Genomic DNA, 19,121 nt, shown 5'->3' with positions numbered 1-19,121 from the left:
AGCAGCCTAACACATCAAAACTGACTGTAGAAGTTGCTATTTTTATAAATCTTGGTGAATCACTTTTATACTAATGAAATTATTTCATGGAAATGAATTCTAGAATTGTGTTTTGAACTTCATTTGCCCTTCTAAAACCCAGTGCAAAAAATCCAAACTGCCTGCTGCTGGGAATGTGTTTACTAAATGTCAACACATCAAAAGCCAACTACTTCCCAAACCAGCCACTTCTGACTGTTTTATATTGGCCAACAGACCCACTATTCATCCAAGCTTGACATTCCAAAGCTACCTTCAATTCCTTGCCCACTGTGTCCGTCCACCCTCCACAGGTCCTCAGATCTCCAATCTTCTCTCTGCTCTATCCACCAACACCACCCTCATTCACACTTTCACACTTCTTGTTCAGATAACTGCAAGAAGCTAACTAGTTCCCACAGTCCCAGATCTTCCTCCATCAAACTTATCTCATGTAAGATGTCATTTAGACACTGTAAACACCATCAATAAGCAGATGGTATACAAATGTATTACCTTAAGGTCTGATTTCACTTGAAGCTCCACTCATATATTTGCCTACTTAACATATTTACACTTAGCCTCATTAATATCCCAAATTTGACATATCTAAAATTTGACTCCTGAGTTTTGATCTTCCATCTAAATCCCACACCTACTCCCATTCTTCTTTATCTTTCAGTCTCAACTCAGTAAATGACACCTCTACCCATCCAGTTGCTTGAGCCAGAAACCTGGAATCATTCATGACACTTTCCTTTTCCTCAACCCCCACATTCAATCTATAATTAAATGGATTCCTTCTTTGACATACTTCTCAAACACAGTCACTTCTCCCCCTCTCCTCTGCCACAGTAACACCTGCAAAGATTTCTACTTCGTCATACAGGTACAGGCCAGGAATTAGGACTCTTGCAGGCTACCCAGATCTGCTAACCTAACAAGCAGCCAGCTACAGGAACTAGACTGCATTAGCCTCTTCATTTCTACTTTGTCTCTTGCTCACCTCATTCTAGGCATGTTGGCCTCCTTGCTGGGTCTCTGAACACACCAGATACTAGCATGCTCCATAGCTTTTGCCCTCTTGTCTCTTTGCCCTCCAACAGACATTTCCTTAAACCTTATCTTTACAGAGATTTCAAGAGGCCCTCTCTAACTAGACCTAGGATTACAACCCAATACTCCCCATTTCCATAGTTTTGCTCCTGGAATTTTCTGTCTAAATTTCCCTTTCCCTTCTCCGCCAATCAAAATTCAATACTTCTTGATTCCTAGGACCCATACGGTATAAGGAGAGAACTGACTCCCCCAAATTGTTCTCTGGCTTGAATGCACACATGTGCAAACACAAAATAAACAAAGATGCACTTAAATTTTTTTAATTTTTGAAAAAATGTTAAATTTTATGTACTATAAGACATAAATATGTTATTAGTTTATGCCAAGAATATCACATACTTGAAAGAATATCTATCTCTTAAACTCTAGTATTTGAAAATGTTAATTCCTAGGATATGTTTCTAAGAAAGAAATCTAAAACATTTTACGCACTTCTAAAATACAGCATTCGTTTTGACGCCATGTTCAGGAACGCAAAGTGACTACACTAGCAACCCAGTCAGATGACACCGTGATGCACTTGTCTCCCCGTCACACACTTGCCTCTCCTCCTAAGACTGCAGCTCTCAAAGTATGGCATGCCAATGCGTGGCAGGGACCTTTGGAAAGGTCTTCAAAGTCCTAACTATTTCAACAATAATAAGTTGTTTAACTTTATAACTATATTGACATTTGTTCTGATGACACAAAGTAATAATGAACAGAAACTGCTGTGCCTTGCATAAAGCAGGGGAAGTGGCATTAAATCAACGTCATCCACTGACAACTTAGAAATAGAGTCAACTGCACTAAGAATGTTCCTTCCGTTTTGTTGAGACAGGATCTAGTGTAGGCTGACCTTCAACTAAACTTCAGATCCTCTTCCTCAACTTCCGGAATGCTAGGATTACAAATGTAGACCACCATGCCTGGCTCAGGAATGTTCTTGATGAAGTAATAAAAATAAACCCATGAATATCTGTGAACAGAAAGCACTTCTTAGTTTCTCGAGGACAATGGTTTTGAGGAAAAGAACTTGTGACTGGGTTTTCAGCTCAACTAGCTTCTTTTTCATGCAACACTACTTTTTTCTTGGAAAAAGAACAAACTAGTTATTCAGACATAAATATCTAGCAGACATTTTCTTGAAAATGAAGTGAGTCTGTCACATTAAGGAAAACAACTGACAGTATTTGTTGCCAATGATAAAATCTGAGTGTTTAATTTAAAAAAAAATACAATTTTAGATAATTGTAGCTGCTTGACAGTTTCCCCAACCCTGATTTTTTTTTTTTTCATGAAAAGGATGGTGATCATAACTAAAGTGTTTCTTGAAAATAAGATGTTTTAGACATGTAGAACTGAACTCAGTGAGTAAATAATTTTCCCAGTGACCAGTGCCTAACACTATTGGCAAATCCATCCAACTGTGAACTTGTTCCGACTCTCAGGGAGTTGAGAAAGATCCCTTGAAAGAGTTTGGAGCCAGTCTGGGCAACACGAGGAGATACTATCTCTTTAAATAAGTAATCCATTCAAATGCAAGACATACCAACATATGTCAGCCTAACAGTTGCATCAATATAATTTGCAGATCAACACTGAAACCCAGCTTACAAGGAAACTAACATTTGTCAAGTTTTATTATAATATCAAATGTTTGTGATTGCCTGAAATGGCTATAAAATACCTCTCCCTTTTCTAATTGTCCTTTGAGACTACATTTGCTTCCCGTATTTCAACCAAAATTATCTACCACATCAGACTGAACACAGAAGCAGAGGGTCAGGAACACGGCTCAGTTGGTAAAAGTACTTGGCAGGAAGGCCCGACAACCTTGACCCCTGGAACCCATATAGAAAAGACCAATGGGTGACAGACTTCTGTAACCCCAGCACTGCGATGCAGAGATGGCAGAATCTCCCCACAGAATTACCCAGAGGCTCGGAAGCTGGCTAAACTGAAGTATGCAACACTGTAGAAATAAGAAGCTCTTCCTCAGAAACAAGGTAGCAGGCAAGAAATCACTTCTGAAAGTCTGGTTCTTATTTACTCACAGTAGCACATATGTGCTCATATTCTCTCACAAATATACAAACACACAAAGCACATACAAACAAACAACAATAATGCCTCACATGGGAGGCAGAGTTACATGGATTTCTGTGAGTTCGAGGACAGCCTGATCTATAGGACAGCCAGGGCTAAAGCAGAGAAACCCTGTCTCAAAAAACAAAAACAAAACAAACAAACAAAAAACCCAAGAATATAGAACCTGATATGAAAATTTTACTTGTCTTCCATTAAGCTAGACATTAAAAGGATTTGCAAAAATGTGTAAAAAAAAAGCCAATCTCACTACATTTTCAAGGTTTTGTTTGTTTGTCTCTTGAGACAGGATTTCTTTGTGTAGCCTTGGTTGTCCTTGAACTTACTTTTTAGACCAGGTTGGCCTCAAACTCATAAGAGATCCATGTAAAACTCAGCCAATGGAATTAAAGGTATATGCCATCACCACCTGGCTCAAGTTATTTTTTTTTTTAAATACTATTTAGTGCCTAGGCCCCCCTGCACACATGTAGCTGATGGGAAGCTTTGTCTTCAAATGGGTCACCTGGCAAGTGGAGGGGGGGTTCTAACATGGATTCTATGGCTTGCTTTTGGATCACTTCTTCCTGGCAGGGCTGCCTTGCCTGGCCTCAGAGATGAAGATATGTGCAGTCCTAATGTGACATGATGTGCTGGGGGAGGTTAATATGGGCAGGGGAAGGTGAGAAGGCTCCCCTTTCTAGGGGAAAAGGGATAGTGGCAGGGGGAAGGAAAAGAAGTGGGGGGACTGGGAAGAAGGAAGTACCCACAGGATGTAAAGTAAATAAACTAATATAAAATTTAAAAATAAAAGAAAAAAATATGGCTGACCAAAAAAATACTATTTAGTGTAATATGAGATGAGTTCAGTTGGTTTGTTTATTTATTTTGAGACAGGGTCTTACTATATAGTCTTACTATAATCCTGGCTGTCCTAGAACTCACTATAGACCAGGCTAACCTCAAACTCATGAGATCCACCTGCCTATGTGCTGGGATTAAAGGCATTCCTTACCATGCCTTTAATGGTGATATGACTTTATTTTTTACTGTAGTACACGCCTGTAATCCCAGCACTCTGGGAGGCAGAGGCAGATGGATCTCTGTGAGTTCAAGACCAGCCTGATGGGTTTTTTTAAGAGTTATTTATTATTTATACAGTATTCTGCTTGCATGTGTGCTTTCATGCCAGAAGAGGGCAACATTATAGATGGCTGTGAGCCGCCACATGGCTGCTGGGAATTGAACTGAGGACCTCTGGAAGAGCAGCCAGTGCTCTTAACCTCTGAGCCATCTCTGCAGCCCAAGGCCAGCCTGATTTACAAATCCAGGCCAGCCATGGACCCAGGTTTTGCACAGTGTTTTCTTTTTTCTTTATTACATGTATTTAGGGTGTATATGCATGGCATGCTCAGTGAAGGTAAGAGGACAACTTGTAGAAGTTAATTCTCTTCTTCTACCACGGTGGTGGTGAACACCTTTCTGTTGAGCCATCTGTGTTCTAAGTTCTAATTTAGTGATGACCAATAGATATAACCCACATTTAAAAAAAGAAAACAAAGTTCTTTATTTTTTTTTTTCCTTTTGGTGTTTTTGAGACAGGGCTTCTCTGTGTAGCCTTGGCTGTCCTGGACTTGCTTTGTAAACCAGGCTGTCCTCAAACTCAAAGAGATCCACCTGGCTTCTGCCTCCCTGAGTGCTGGGATTACAGGCATGTGCCAACACGCCTGGCTGAAAACAAAATTATTTAAGATACTCAAAAATTTTAAGATTATAAGGAGTCCTAAGAGTCGTCATTACTCAAAAAAAAAAAAAAAAAAAAAAAAAAAAAAAAAAAAAAAAAAAAAAAACCTGTCTTAATTCCAGCCATTCCCCAAATTTCTATTATATCAAACTTCCCCTTCCCTATAAACAACTGAAGTTGAACCTGAGGCACATATGAGGCCCATGGGAAATCAAGCCTTGGCCTGACCAAATCAGATCTCCCTTAAGAATCTGAATTAAGCTTCATGGAAACTAAAGTTTATTTATAGAGCACCAGAGTCTTCCAGTTCTTATTGCTGAAATCCTTGTGACTGTTCTGGTTCCAGGACTTTCTGAAACCTGATTGTTTAGCTTTCCCTGTACTATACAGCTGATACATATCTTTTTGATAATCTCTTTGTTTAAATAGGTTCCATTATCCTTATAATCAAGGTTTTAATACTACTGAGCAGGGTGACTCACACTTGTAATTCCAACTTTTAGGAAGTTGAGTCAGGAGGATTGCCACCAATTAGAAGCCAGTCTGAGATAAACTGAGATCATGTCTCAAAAACAAAAACAAAAAAAGGAGGAGGAAAGAAATCTTTAACAGCATCAAGTTCAATACTAATCCCATTACAAAACTGTTTTAATACAATCATACCAAGTCATCTTCCATGTGAAGATCTTATCTTTATATAAAACTTTTAAAAAACCACACAAACGAAACAAAAGCGAATTGAAATTATAGGCTCATTCAGAACAAGTAATCAGTTGTTTGATAAGGAAGGAAGGCTTAATTTTCCCCCATTTTGGAGGCCATAATAACATCACAAGAACATATTTTAACAGCAAATGACTACATTAAAATGTAACAACCAACCAGACCAGGTTTTTTAAGGAGCTTGATGAACATAAGAAAGAAAAAGATACTTGCTTATCAGAAAGAACCATCACTGTAAGTTTCTGATAATGAAAGCAGTATAGTAACAGCTCATAGGCAAGCTGGCCAAAGGCACAGAAAAGAAAATAGAGAGACAATCCTCATATACATAAACAAACACAAATGACATTTTAACAAGAGTAGAGAACAGATGAATTATCCAAAACATAGGGCTGGGTCACTGGGTTATCCTCATGCAAAATTAGATTCATATTTTAGGAATATTCTTATAGAAAGAAGTTTTATCTTTTCCACACTGAATATCAAAATAAATTGAAGGTACAGACCTATGTGTAAAAACTATAAAACATGTAGGAGAAAACAAGACTTACTCATTAGCCTAATATAAAAGAGAATTCCTTCTGTAACAAACACACACACACACACACACACACACACACACACACACACACACACACGTATAGTGGCATATGCCTGGAATCCTAGCACTAGGGAGCCTGAAGCAGAAAGATCACAAGTTTGAAGCCAGCCTGTGTTATACTGCTCGACTCTGTTTCAAACAAACAAACAAACAAACAAACAAACAAACAAACAAACATCAAAAGAAGCCCAAAATACATCTGATTGTTGTAAAGTTTATCCTGGTCATGAAGACCCACACTTGTAATCTAGAATCTAGTACCTGAGAGACTAAGGAAGGAGGATCATGAGTTTCAAGCCAGCCTGGGCTACCAAATGCAACTTTGTTCACCTCCCCCCAAACAAAACAAAACCCTTGGGAACTGGAGAGATGGCTCAGCAGATAAGAGCAGATACTGCTCTTCTGGAGAACCAGAGTTGGTTCCAACATCATGTGGCTCAAAATCACCTCTAACTCCAACTCCAAGGAATATTGCGCCCTCTTCTGGCCCCTTGGGCACCCGTATACTCATAGCACACAGACACACACACACATAAATAAACAAAATTATAATGAATCTTTAAAAAATTAAAAATAAAAAACTCAACTTCAATAAAAGAAAAGCTAAAAAAGAATTTAATGACACCCAGTAGGACACCATTACCAAGAAGGAAAAAAACATGCCAGCAAGGATGTGGAAAATTTGGAACATCTGTGTACTGTTGAAGGAAATGTAAAATGATACAGGCACCATGGAAAACAGAACGAAGGATCTTGAAAAAAAAATCAAAAATAGAACTACCATATGATTTATCAATTCCAACTCTAGATATACACTAAAGAACTGAAAGCAACATTTTAAAGAAAAGCTTGTATACCTATTATCATAGCATTTCTAACTTAGATTCTGAAAAAGCAACATAAAAATGTCAGGCACTGGGGCTGGAGAAATAAATGGCTCAGCTGTTAAGATCACTGATTGCTCTTACAGAGAACCAAGGTTTGGGTACTAGCACCCACAAGGCAATTCACAACTACCTGTAATTTCTGCTCCAGGTGATCTAACACCCTCTACTGGCCTTTGGCGACACACATGGTGAACACACATACTTTCAGGCAAACACTCATAAACTAAAAATAAATAAATATTTTTAATAAATGACTTTTTAAAAAAAGGTTGGGCACCATGGTTTAGGCTTGTAATCCCAGTGCTGTGTAGACAAAAGGATCCCTAGGGTAGCTTGCTGGCTAGCCAGTCTATACCAATTGCTAATAAGCTCCAGGCCAATTAATGACCTGTCTCAAAGAAGTTGGTTTTGCTCCTGGCAATGGTACCCAAAGTTGTCCTCTGGCCTTCACACACACATATACACATGTAAAAAATGATTTTATAGGGGCTGGAGAAATGGCTTAGTGGTTAAGAGCACGGTCTGCCCTTCCAAAGGTCATGAGTTCAATTCCCAGCAACTACATGGTGGTTCACAACCATCTATAAGGTGAACTGATTCTCTCTTCTGGTCTTCTGGTATAAATGCAGATAGAACACTCATATACATAAAATAAATCTTAAAAAAATGATTTTATATAGTTCGATGATGGTATATAATGGAACTGCCCTCTCTACTTTTCAACATGTTTAAAGTATTTTATACTTAAGATTATTTATTATTTGGGGGTAGTAAGTATGGGTGCATGTAGAGGAAAAGGTTAATGTCAGGTACCTTCTTCAATCACTTCGCGGTGTGTTTAGAGACAGAATCTTTCACTGAACCTAGAGTTCACTGATTTGGCTAGACTGTCTGTCAAGAAAGCCCCAGCAATCCTCCTGTCTCTGCCACCTGGCACTGTGATTATGGACACAAGGTGCCATGCTGGCTTTTTCTGGGCGCTAGAGATCCCAATTCAGTCTACCTACCAAGTTTTCCCTAGAGATCCCAATTCAGTCTACCTACTAAGTTTTCCCTAGCCCCTAATTTTTGTGTTTTTAAGGCAGGAGCTCACTTTGTGTCCCTGTCTGGCCTAGACCTTCAACATAGAGCAGACTGGGCTGGGATCTGAGGCAACCCCACCACGCTGCCTCTACCCTCCAAGCACTGAACTACCGCTGTGCACCAGTACACTCAAATCATAATGTAAAACTTAGGGCAGGCAGTATAAATGACGTCCTATATTAAAAAGCTCATTTTATTTATAGCAAACTTCCACGCGTTGCCTTTTAATAAATATCAGGTAAAAGAATATATACATCTCAATCTAGGGAGAGAAATAATTACATTTTCCCTCTTACAAATAAAAAAGCAGATCTGCAGACAGGAGAAATGAGAAGTTTTTGGAAAACTTATGCAACCCCTCTCTGAGATAGTTGGTAATGGCAGGAAAATTTATGGCAGCAGCTTCTTAGGAACAGTCAAGACTAATGGTCACTGTATCAAGGAAGACTTACTCTGTTTCATTTCCACTCTTAAGAGCTGTATGCAGCTACCCTAACCCTGCATAACCAGCTTTGCCACATACAGAGAGCACCTCAGCAACTTCTGGCCAACGTGAAAATGTGACTATCAGATCTATGAGGTGGCTCAGTTGGTAAAAGCACTTGCTGTGAAGCCTAACAACCTGAGTTTCATCCCTGGGACCCACATGTTAGAAATTGAGAATCAACTCTTGAAAGTTGTACTCTGACTGCCACACACACACTGTGGCACACATGTACCCAAACATGCACATACTTACACACACATACATACAAACAAATAAATATAATTTTAAGTAAATAAAATGTGGCTATAGTAATAAGAATGATGGCCCAAGAGTTCATTCAAAACTCTACTTCTAAAGTATTTTCCAATAATGGGAGCTTTACAAAAACAAAAGTGAAAAAAGCAACTGGATCCAATTTATTAGCAAATGTGTCCACAGAGCCTTTCAGAGTAATTTTACCATGCCTGAAAACAAACACAAGAAACAGGTGTGCTTCCTCAAATACACAAGCAGAATTTAATGTGGAGCCAGAAATGTTATGAAACCAAACTAGAATAAATAACCTTGTAAGTATGAGATGATGGTAAAAAGAACTTGGGAAATGGCTTTCAAATAAGTATCAGAATATTGTTACTGTCTGCAATGCTTTGAGTAACCTGAAATCTGGGAGATTATTCAAACTATCACTGCACAGAAAGATCTAATTAAACATTTTTTTTTACTAAGGCAAGAATTAGTTCCCACCCTAAGACCAGCTACAAAGTGTGGCTCTAGTGTAGCTTTTCTTTATGTTAGTCTTCATTAGTGTGACAGAGGTGCAGAAAGTACTCAAATAAGCAGACATTTTCCCTGAGTCTACAGTACATAGTATTACAGGACACAGCAATGTTCCAGACCCTGAGTTAAGACAACTGGGAATCAGAGGTCATGGTTTGGCTGAAAATTTTCCCTAATTAAGAACAATTTGTCTTGCTCCTTTTTAAAGATGAAAAATCTAATGATAATGAAAAAAATACGCTATAACAGCAGAATCTTACATAACATTCATGTAGGGAAATATATAAGGAAATTTTAAAAGAAATACTTTAAATGAAGAAAAGGAAAGAAAAGCAAATACTTATACACATACCCACAAAGACTTTTATATAATGTTAAAACACCACATGCTCCAAAAAGTTTGTGTGACAAACTCCCTATGTAGCTAAAGGGTGCCCTAAACTTCTGCTCCTCCGGCTTCACATTCCAAGTGCTAGCTTATAGGTGTGGACCGCATGCCCAGTTTACGTGGTGCTGGGAATCAAATCCAGGGCTTCCTGCATGCTAAGCACATAGGTAAGCACTCTAAGAACTGAGCTACATTTCATATATTTCATCTCAGGAAAAAAAAAAAAAAAGCAACATTGCTCTCAAAAAAAAAAAAAAAAAAAAAAGGACCTCCAATATTTTCTATAGCCAACTTTATGTTCACATACGAGATAGCAATGCTGTCACTTGGGACACTACCTAACTTTCACAAAGAATATTCAAGACAAATTGTGAATTCTAAGATCTAGATCCCAGCAAAGCCAGTAGCAGAGAAGTGAGTCAAACACTGGGAATACAGAGTTAAAGTAATGACAACTTCGTTTTTTAGAATTTAGCTACAGAACCCCATAAAGGAATGAACAACCTAATTTGCTGAAAAGGAAGCTATAGAAAGGTAAAGTGGGGGACTGGAGAGATGGCTCACTGGCTAAGAACACGAGCTGCTCTTCTAGAGGACTGGAGTTCAATTCCCGGCACCCACACTGCAGTTCATAGACTATCCAATGGCGCTGCATTAACGTGGCGCACAGACACACACACAGGCAAAAGACCATGTGCATAAAATAAAAATAAAGGTAAAAAAACAAAAAATACAAAGGGGGAAAAAAAAGTAAAATGAGGGTTGCACATCTGGGACAGAAAAATTACAGAGGCAGAAACTTCTTATGGCAGAAAACAAGGGTGCACTCATGTGCTGAGCTGACAGGACTCCAGAGGCAAAACAAGGAACATCCTGTGCATCATAAAGAATATTGTCACTGTTGGTAAGACAAATATATTAAAGCCAGGCATGCAAGATGGTACTAACAGAAAGAAAAAGAAACTACTCCGTTGCTACCAGTAAGGATGACTATTTGAGCTAAGGGGATGACCCAAGGTAGAGCATTTACTTGTTTCCCGTGTTCCAGGCCTTTAATAAATCCCCAGGACTGCTGTTGATCTGTGGCCTTTCTAGCTGTCTATTAATTAAACTACCTCCTTACTCAGAAAATATTAAATGGAAAGAAAGATCCATCTCAACTTTTTTGTAGAAACTGTAATTTACTACTAACTAACTAGGGAGAAATTTATAGAAAATAGAAAATTAGTCAAAGGAAAAGAATGGCAGGATTTAAAAATCACCATTTCGCAACTACTGAATTAACTAAGGTTAGAACTGTCACCTTGCTGGAGAGATGGCTCAGCGGTTAAGAGCGCAGCTCTGCTCTTGCAGAGGTCCTGAGTTCAGTTCACGGCAACCACATGGTGGCTCACCACCATCTATAATGTGGTCTGATGCCCTCTTTTGTCGTGCAGGTGTACATGCAGATAAAGCACTCATACATTAAGTAAATAAATAAATATTTTTTAAAAAAACTGTCATTTTAAGAGAAAGGCTACTGGAAAAATAACAGTAGCCAGAGTGAGACCACTCTAAAGACTACCTGCTAATTATAAAAGGAGGGGATTTCACTGAGGAGTCTGGGCTTCTTCACCTAAAACACACAACCAAGCCCCATATCATTAACAGAGGACTCTGGTGCTATGCTTTTTCTAAAATTGTTTAATCAGACTCTAACCAAACCTTTCGGTCTCAGTATCAGCTTATACTGATAAAAGAACAAATTTGTTGAAACAAACAAACAAACAAACAAACAACAACAACAACAAACAATTAGAAAATTCCAAGAGATGATATACAATGGAACACAAATGGCTGGTCTCTTCAAAAAGCAAACGCTGCTAATCCTGCGTGGCTTCAGATGGTTTTGAGACTAAAGAGACAAATTTGAAACAGGGAAAACAAACAATGGCGGGAATGATGGTAATCGCCTTTGATTCCAGTACTTGAGAGGTAGAGGCAGGTGGCTTTCTATGAATTAAGCCAGCCTGGTCTACATAGTGAGACCTTGTCTCAAAATATAAAATAAAATTTGAAATTACTCATAATTGCTTTGTGACAAACACTGTAAGAATGACTGAGTAAAACAGTGTATTTCAAGAAGATGCATCTGAAGGGTAAAATATATCTACAATATATGTTTGTATATTATACATCCTAACATATATATCACATACAAATTTAAAAATACAGCAAAAGTGTGAACAATTGAAGTGGTAAACAGAAGGGTAATAATTGTACCACCCTTTCGTTATTTTTTCTTTTTCCAGAGCTGAGGACTGAACCCAGACCCTTGTGCTTGCAAGGCAAACGCTCTACCATTCAGCTAAATCCCCAACCCCATGTACCATCCTCTCTACCTTGCTCAATGTTTAAACTTTCATTTCAACAGTTGAATAAAAACAAAAACCTCAGCATACACTTCCTCCAGAAAGCCCTCCAAAACAAATGCTCCTTCAACCCTGATCACTCCTTTCAGGCCTTCTCAGCACAAGCGTACTACTATTTACATTTCATTTTCTGACTCTTATTTCACACCGTCAATACATCTGGTTTTCAAGTAAGACCACAGACATCTTTTCATTCATTCATCTTTTGGGGGGAGAGGGAAGTAGGGTGGGTGGGGTCTCACTATGAAGTCCTGACTGGCCTTAAATCCCCAGAGACCTGCCCGCCTCTGCCTCCTGAGCCCTGGGATTAAAGGTGTGTGCCACCATAGCCAGCCTTCTCTGTTTCTTTTCAGCTCATAGTAAGGTACTCTGCAATGAGAAGACCGCCAAGACCAACATTCTGGTGGGGATAATAAACACTTGGTAAAGTAACTTAACCACGGGGTTGCCTTTTTGATTCAACAAAAAGCAGTTCACCTGCTTTTGGTCATAGCTGCCAAATATATTTGAGGCAAAACATCAAACATAACTTTTGAAGTTCCACACAAAGAAACTAGAATCTGAGAGTAAAAAGGAAGAAACTGGAACTCAGGTCTCATATGCCCCCCTAGTACTGCCATGGGTTTACTGTTACCCAGGTGTATGACGTCACTCTTATGGCATTGTTCTTTCACTGAGGAGTGTTCTCTAATACTCCTGACATACAAAACAGTGACAATTAGTCCACAACGCAACGGAATGAAACTATATAACGAACTTAAAATCTCAGAGAAAACACTGCATAAGATTTATTTTTAAAGTATGAGAATGTTGATTAGGAAACAGGCAGATGAGCTGTTGGCAACAATATAAATTCATAAATCTCCCTGGAAAACAATTCAGTAATACTGCCAGTATTAAAATGCATTCATCTATTGGTCTGGCACATTCACACAAAATTAATCCAAGAGACACAGAAAAAAATGAATTGTGGCTCTGTGAGCCTAATGTTAGGTAAGAACTGGCTGATGGTGGAATATCATAATGCAATGCAACCCTTGTCACTTTTTAAAAAGGAGATAATAACACACACTATATGGAATGATCACCAAGATAAACTGAGTGAAAAATAGATATAGCACCTTACCATTTGTGGAAAAAAAAAAAAAAAAAAGATACCAGAGACTATGTAGGTGACTGGGCATGGTGGTACATGCTATAATCCCAGCACTTGAGAGGCAGAGGCAGGCAGATCTTTCTGAGTTCAAGGCCAGCCTGGTCTACAGAGTTGAGTTCCAGGACAGCCAGGGCTACACAGAGAAACCCTGTCTCAGAAAAAGAAAGAGAGAGAGAGAGAAAGAAAGGAAGAAAGAGTATCCTGGTAGTAGTGGCAAACACCTTTAATCCCAGCACTTAGGAAGCAGAGATAGGTGGATTTCTATGAGTTCAAGTCCAGCCTGATTTAGAGAGCAAGTTACTGGACAGCCAGAGCTACACAGAGAAACCCTGTCTCAGGCAAAAAAGAAAGAAAGAGAAAGAGAAAGAAAAAAGAAAGAGTAACAGGAAGACTATGTAAATAGACTCTGGAAGCAGAAGATGCTACCTTTGAAAAGGTTAATTTGATGGACAGGAGGAGAATGATGGAAGGTTTTTCATTCTCACTGTGTACCTTTTGAATTTTTTCACATCTGTATTACCTTTTATTTTTAAAACAAGTTTCAGCACCAATAAGAATTAATTAACAACTTATCTTAATCCTAAAAGTGTTCCATGCTTTTGTACCATCAAAAATTTAAATAAGGCTTCAGTGTATTCAAAGACAAAATGCTTCCAGATAAAAACAAAGCATCCTAGACGAAGAAAGCCTACTGTGAAGAAAGACGAGCATTACCCCAATAGTTTCACTTCTAGATTTTACAAGAGCCTGATCCAAGTGTGGAAGAAATGTGGGGCTGACACAATAACTTATACTACGGGAGGGGGGATGGAAGCTGAGCGTCTAGCTCTTTCCCAACAGAATGATATACCCACCCACCCTGGCAACCACTGTGCTTCTTCTGTGTAATCTCCTAGTTCAAAGAGCAACATGGCAACCGAAAACAGCACAATAAGACAGCTGAACCACATAAAGGCCAGCATCAAATGAGGAAGTAAAACGCGTATATATACTTTAAAGCCCAGGAACATAAGGTTCTAGAGTTAAAATGGCACCCAAAACACATCTTGAAAGAATACCAAAGAAAGAACATAAAGGAAAGGGAATTTCAAAATAAGGCTGAATTATATCCCACTCCCAGGAGTCTAGCCGAGGCACAGGTTAGCCAAACAACTGAAAAACAGAAAATGTCCATTCTCTCCACTGAACAATTTGGCTATTCATTTCAGTACAATAGCAAACTTCTCCTGCTAGTGCAGTGTTCACCTTTGGGACCCAGATGTGGTGGTGTACACCTAGCACTCAGCAGGCAGATCTCTGTAACTTAGTCTTGAGACTCCACGGTCTGCATAGAGAGTTCCAGGCCAGCCATAGCTAAATGAGACCCTGATTGTTTCAAAGACAAACATACAAACAACAACAACAACAAATCTTTTTCCCCTCATGGTAGAGGCAAACTCTGGTGTGGCAACACAGCAGCCAACTAACAAACCAAGTATGGTCTGCCAACTAAAAGCCCAGGTTCTCAATCACTGTAATATTTTTGTAAAGTTTCTCGTTTTAGTTTTTTTGGAACTTGCCAATATAAAAGAATTATCACTCGTTATTTGAAATGAATACTTCCGAACAAGTTGTTAAATTATTTACGATTGCCTCCCTTTTCATATGGTCACAGAACATCACTGATGTACAGCTAAACTGAAACACTAAGGAAGTGCTTTCTGACATACACACACACACACACACACACACACACACACACACACACCCCGCAAAGAGCCAAATAGGTCACACAAAGTAAGAGGGCTGAAATGAAGCTCCTGATCGCCTGATTTCCGTTTTGTTGTTGTTACCCCAAACCTTAAACCGTGTGTGGCACTAATCGCTCCCTTCTCTAATTCTGTAAAGGCAACTTAGAATTTTACTAGGGAGGAATTCCCACATCAGTTTATTTTCCATGGCCCTTAGTCCTTTCTTAACAAGGCTATCAAAATCCCCTGCCAGAACAAATGAGTTGAACTCACTCCCAAAATTGGGGGAAGTTTGTAGTAACGGTTCAGCATGACGACAGGAGTGGCAGAAAGGGAAGTAACTCTAGAACTACAAGTTGCGGTCAGTTTGAAAAGAAGGGTCAGCGTAGGACACGTTGGCTCTAGGAAGGGTTGGTAGCCTGGGAGTCTCTAGGGCAACACCAGATGCGAAGAGTGCTTTGTCCTTAAATCCCTCGCATAATTTAAATTCTCCCTCTTCGGATCGGAGCGACAAGCTCACTATTGGGTGGCAAGTCTAGCCCTGCCTGGGAAGAAGGCGGGCGCGTGGTCAAGAGGCTCTTTATCCCGCAGGTCCCTGCAACACAGCAATGCGCATGCGTCCTGAGGCAGCGACCAGGCACCCCGAGCTCCTTCACATTCGAGCATGCGCAGTTCTCCATCTCGCCGCAGGCGACAGCTCACTATTTGGCAAGGGGGATGGGGCTGGGATAGGATGGTGAGGGAGGCTGGAGGCAGGGGGCGCGTTTGTGTTTCCTGAATGCTTGAGGTAGGAAGAACGGACGGCTGACTAGGCTCTGGCTTCCTCAGGCCATGAAACCAGTGTAGGAAATGGGGCGGAGAATAATACACGAGGGAAAGTGTGTGTTGGGGGGGGTCAGCACTTCTCAAGGAAAACCCCCGCACCCCAACAGGCCAACCCCCTTCCTCGACTCTTGACACACACACTCACCTGAGAACGGCGGCGACAGCTGCTGGTCCCCGTCCCCCTGCGCTCGCCTCATACTGCCCGCAACATCCGGGACCTGCGTGACCGCCGATACACAAATACACACTCTCGGAGCGCGCACACACATACAAACACACACACACACACACACACCACACATACACACATACACACACACACACACACATACACACCGACACACACCGGCCTGGGCGTCCTGTCGTCAGCACGTCGACGCAGCGAGCGCGTACCCGCCGGGCCCCACCCCGCGCGGCCTCCTCCCCTGGCTTCCCGCCCCGCCCCGCCTCGCCCCGCCCCGTCCGGCCCCGCCCCGCCCCGCCCCTCTCAGAGCTAGTCCAGCTCCTCCTCCTCCTGTAAGACTCCGCCTACCTTGCCTAGTGCGCAAGCGTCGCGAGGCGGCGCCGGGGCCCGGGGATGTGAGCGGAAGGCGGGGCCAGAGTGGAAAGAGGCGGGAACTCGGAGGGGGGCGCGTGGAGCGCGCGGAAGTTCGCGCTGAGGTGCGAGGCCCGGAATGGAGAAGGCAGAGATCCAGGGACCGGGTGGGTGGAGCAGCGCAACAGGCATTTTACAACTGAAACCTGGGTGTGCAGTTTGTGGATTACAGATGATTTCGCTTATACTTTCTTTTTTAGTCAACTCTCAGTAAAATGTTTTCTGGACTTTATAACGATTGCTAGAGACTTTAAAAAAAAAAACTTTTTACATGTTTGGTTTTTGTATGGTTTTTTGAGATAGGGCCTCACTATGTAGCACTGGCTGGCCCGGCACTCTTTGTGGACTGGCTGGCCCCAAATTCTTATGTGTGGCAAGCCTAGCCTGCAAATGCTAGCAAGTGCTTTGTCCCAGCACTGTGGGACACGACTAAACACACACACACACACACACACACCCGGCACTCAGGAGGCAGAGGCAGGACAACGTCTATGAGGTTAAGGCCAGTTTGGTCTACATGCTGAGTTCCAGGCCAGCCAGAATTACACAGGGAGACCATGTCCCAAAAACTAACTAACTAAATTAACATTTAAAAACGACAACCAAAGAACCATTCTTTCTGGGAAAGGCAGAAGGGTGTGTGTGTGCGTGTGTGTGTGTGTGTGTGTGTGTGTGTGTGTGTGTGTGTGTGTGACCCAATGGAGAGGAAGCTGATTCTGTGACAATTTCTTGACTAGGACACCTGGGTCCCCAGTCTGCCTCATGTCTTTGCTCCCATGGACCAAAAGTGATTCCCAAGTTGAGTAGAATTCTCTGAGACCATCTTAGCCCTCCAAGAAAACAGTCATCTTTACGCTGAAGTAATGATGTCAACATATTTGTTGTTGTTACATTCTTTGATTGCCTTAAACTTAAAATAAAATAAAAAAAAGTTATTCCTGAATCAAGCCCTCAAAATCAGAAGCAGACTGTGTCTCCTGCATACACAAATCAGGCATGCAGCTAGTCCTGCCACCAAAGAGCAGCCACCCACTGACCCTGTGGGTCATGAGGTAACAAGGTTGCAGCCTGTCTTGGGAACAGCTTCCTGGAGTCCTAACTGCTTTCCAGGCCTGTGGGACAGTCTCCAGGAGACTGTGCTCCTGTCTCTTGCCACATACTTCTTGGCGCCAGGTGGCCGGTGAGCCTGTTCAGCAGGGAAGGCTGGCAGCCCAGGAACCGAGCCTGGGAGATGGAAAGAACCCCTGACAGCACCAAGCTGCTTTCCACTTTCAAGTACACAGCAAACCCCATAATCCTCATTTTAAATGACCTAGGAATCATGGGCAAAACACTAGAAACCCCCAGAGCTTATACAACCTGTCTTTCAGATAAAAGTACTCTTCTTATTCTTTTTTTTTTCTGCTTTATTATTTTGGGGGGTAGGGAGGGTTGTTTTGAAATGATCTTACATAGTTCAGGCTAGCCCCAAACTCACTATGTAACAGAGGCTGGCTTTGAACTCCTGACCCTGAGTGCTAAGATTGTAGGTGTGCTCCACCATGCCCAACCAAAACGATTTAAGCCCGGAGAGCCTAGACTCTCTAATGGTAGGGTCAGTGTGCTTGCCTCTGAAGTGAAAAGAAAGAGCTCTTGTCATCTGTTAGTCAGATGCTTGAAACTGCCCAGTTAGATTTCATTTATCATTATTATCAATAAACACTTCTCTCTTGAGCTGAAGCCAGAGAGGTGTTGGGTCCTTGTAAAAATGGAAAATGTCCCAATGGTAACCCGGTGACCAGTTACAAGTCACTGCCACTGAAGCTGTTTAGCTACCTGTTCTGATTTCACAGAAAAGCAGAGGGAGAAAGAGAAAGAGAGCCCCTAGGAAAAGGAGCGTGGGGAGGAAGTGCAGAAAGACATGGTTATGGGAATGGACATCTGGTCCAGCTCCCTTACCATTGAGACTAATCCTTACAGTTTAACTAGACTCTGCCCAGGATATGGGAGAGGACTCCTCCGGGTCCAGAATCGGTGCCAGCAGCTTGTCCAGACTGAGCCTGAATCCCCAGTGATCCGGAGGGCCATAAGAGGTCCTGCTGCCATCTGCAGCTCTGCAGTGAGGCTCCCATTTTACTGTGAGGACCACACCACCCACCTGAGATATGATCCCACCAGCCTCTGCACAAAGGGCTTTGATTTGGTGTGGAGCTGATTAAATGATTGTAGATGTCCTTGGAAGCACTATGTGCAAGAATTTTAAGCAGCTTCTCCTTTTTAATATGCACTTCCTCTTCGGTTTTAATTATTTTGTTCCTACATTTTCCCTTTCAATTTACTAAAATCTAGAAATGTAATTAGAGCAGAGGCCAGGCTCAGAGAAGGCTGCCAGGATTTCTACAGCATGATTAAATATACCAGGCATCCCTTTAGTGTAGGACTGAAAAATAAGATTCTCATTATTATCTTTCCCTTATCCAGGAAAGAATCGGCACCACGTACTGATCTGGATTTATTGAAAATGCAGCACT

At 41.2% G+C, this 19,121-nt stretch overlaps 1 protein-coding gene across 1 annotated transcript in view; it reads right to left on the bottom strand.

Annotated features, from left to right (window-relative positions):
- The window catches only part of Spop (speckle type BTB/POZ protein), a 75,928-nt gene extending 59,503 nt beyond the window's left edge, over positions 1 to 16,425 (bottom strand). The window contains exon 1 of the mRNA XM_055620297.1: positions 16,162 to 16,425. The gene's annotated coding sequence lies outside the window, so the exon portion shown is untranslated. The remainder of the gene's footprint in view (positions 1 to 16,161) is intronic.
- Positions 16,426 to 19,121: the final 2,696 nt, after the last annotated feature.

The sequence above is a fragment of the Psammomys obesus genome, unplaced genomic scaffold (assembly GCF_907164565.1).
Source record: "Psammomys obesus unplaced genomic scaffold, mPsaObe1.curated_primary_1811, whole genome shotgun sequence".
NCBI classification, from domain to species: domain Eukaryota; kingdom Metazoa; phylum Chordata; class Mammalia; order Rodentia; family Muridae; genus Psammomys; species Psammomys obesus.
The sequence above is the reverse complement of the archived record's forward strand: the minus strand, read 5'-3'. Positions and strand labels throughout refer to the sequence as shown.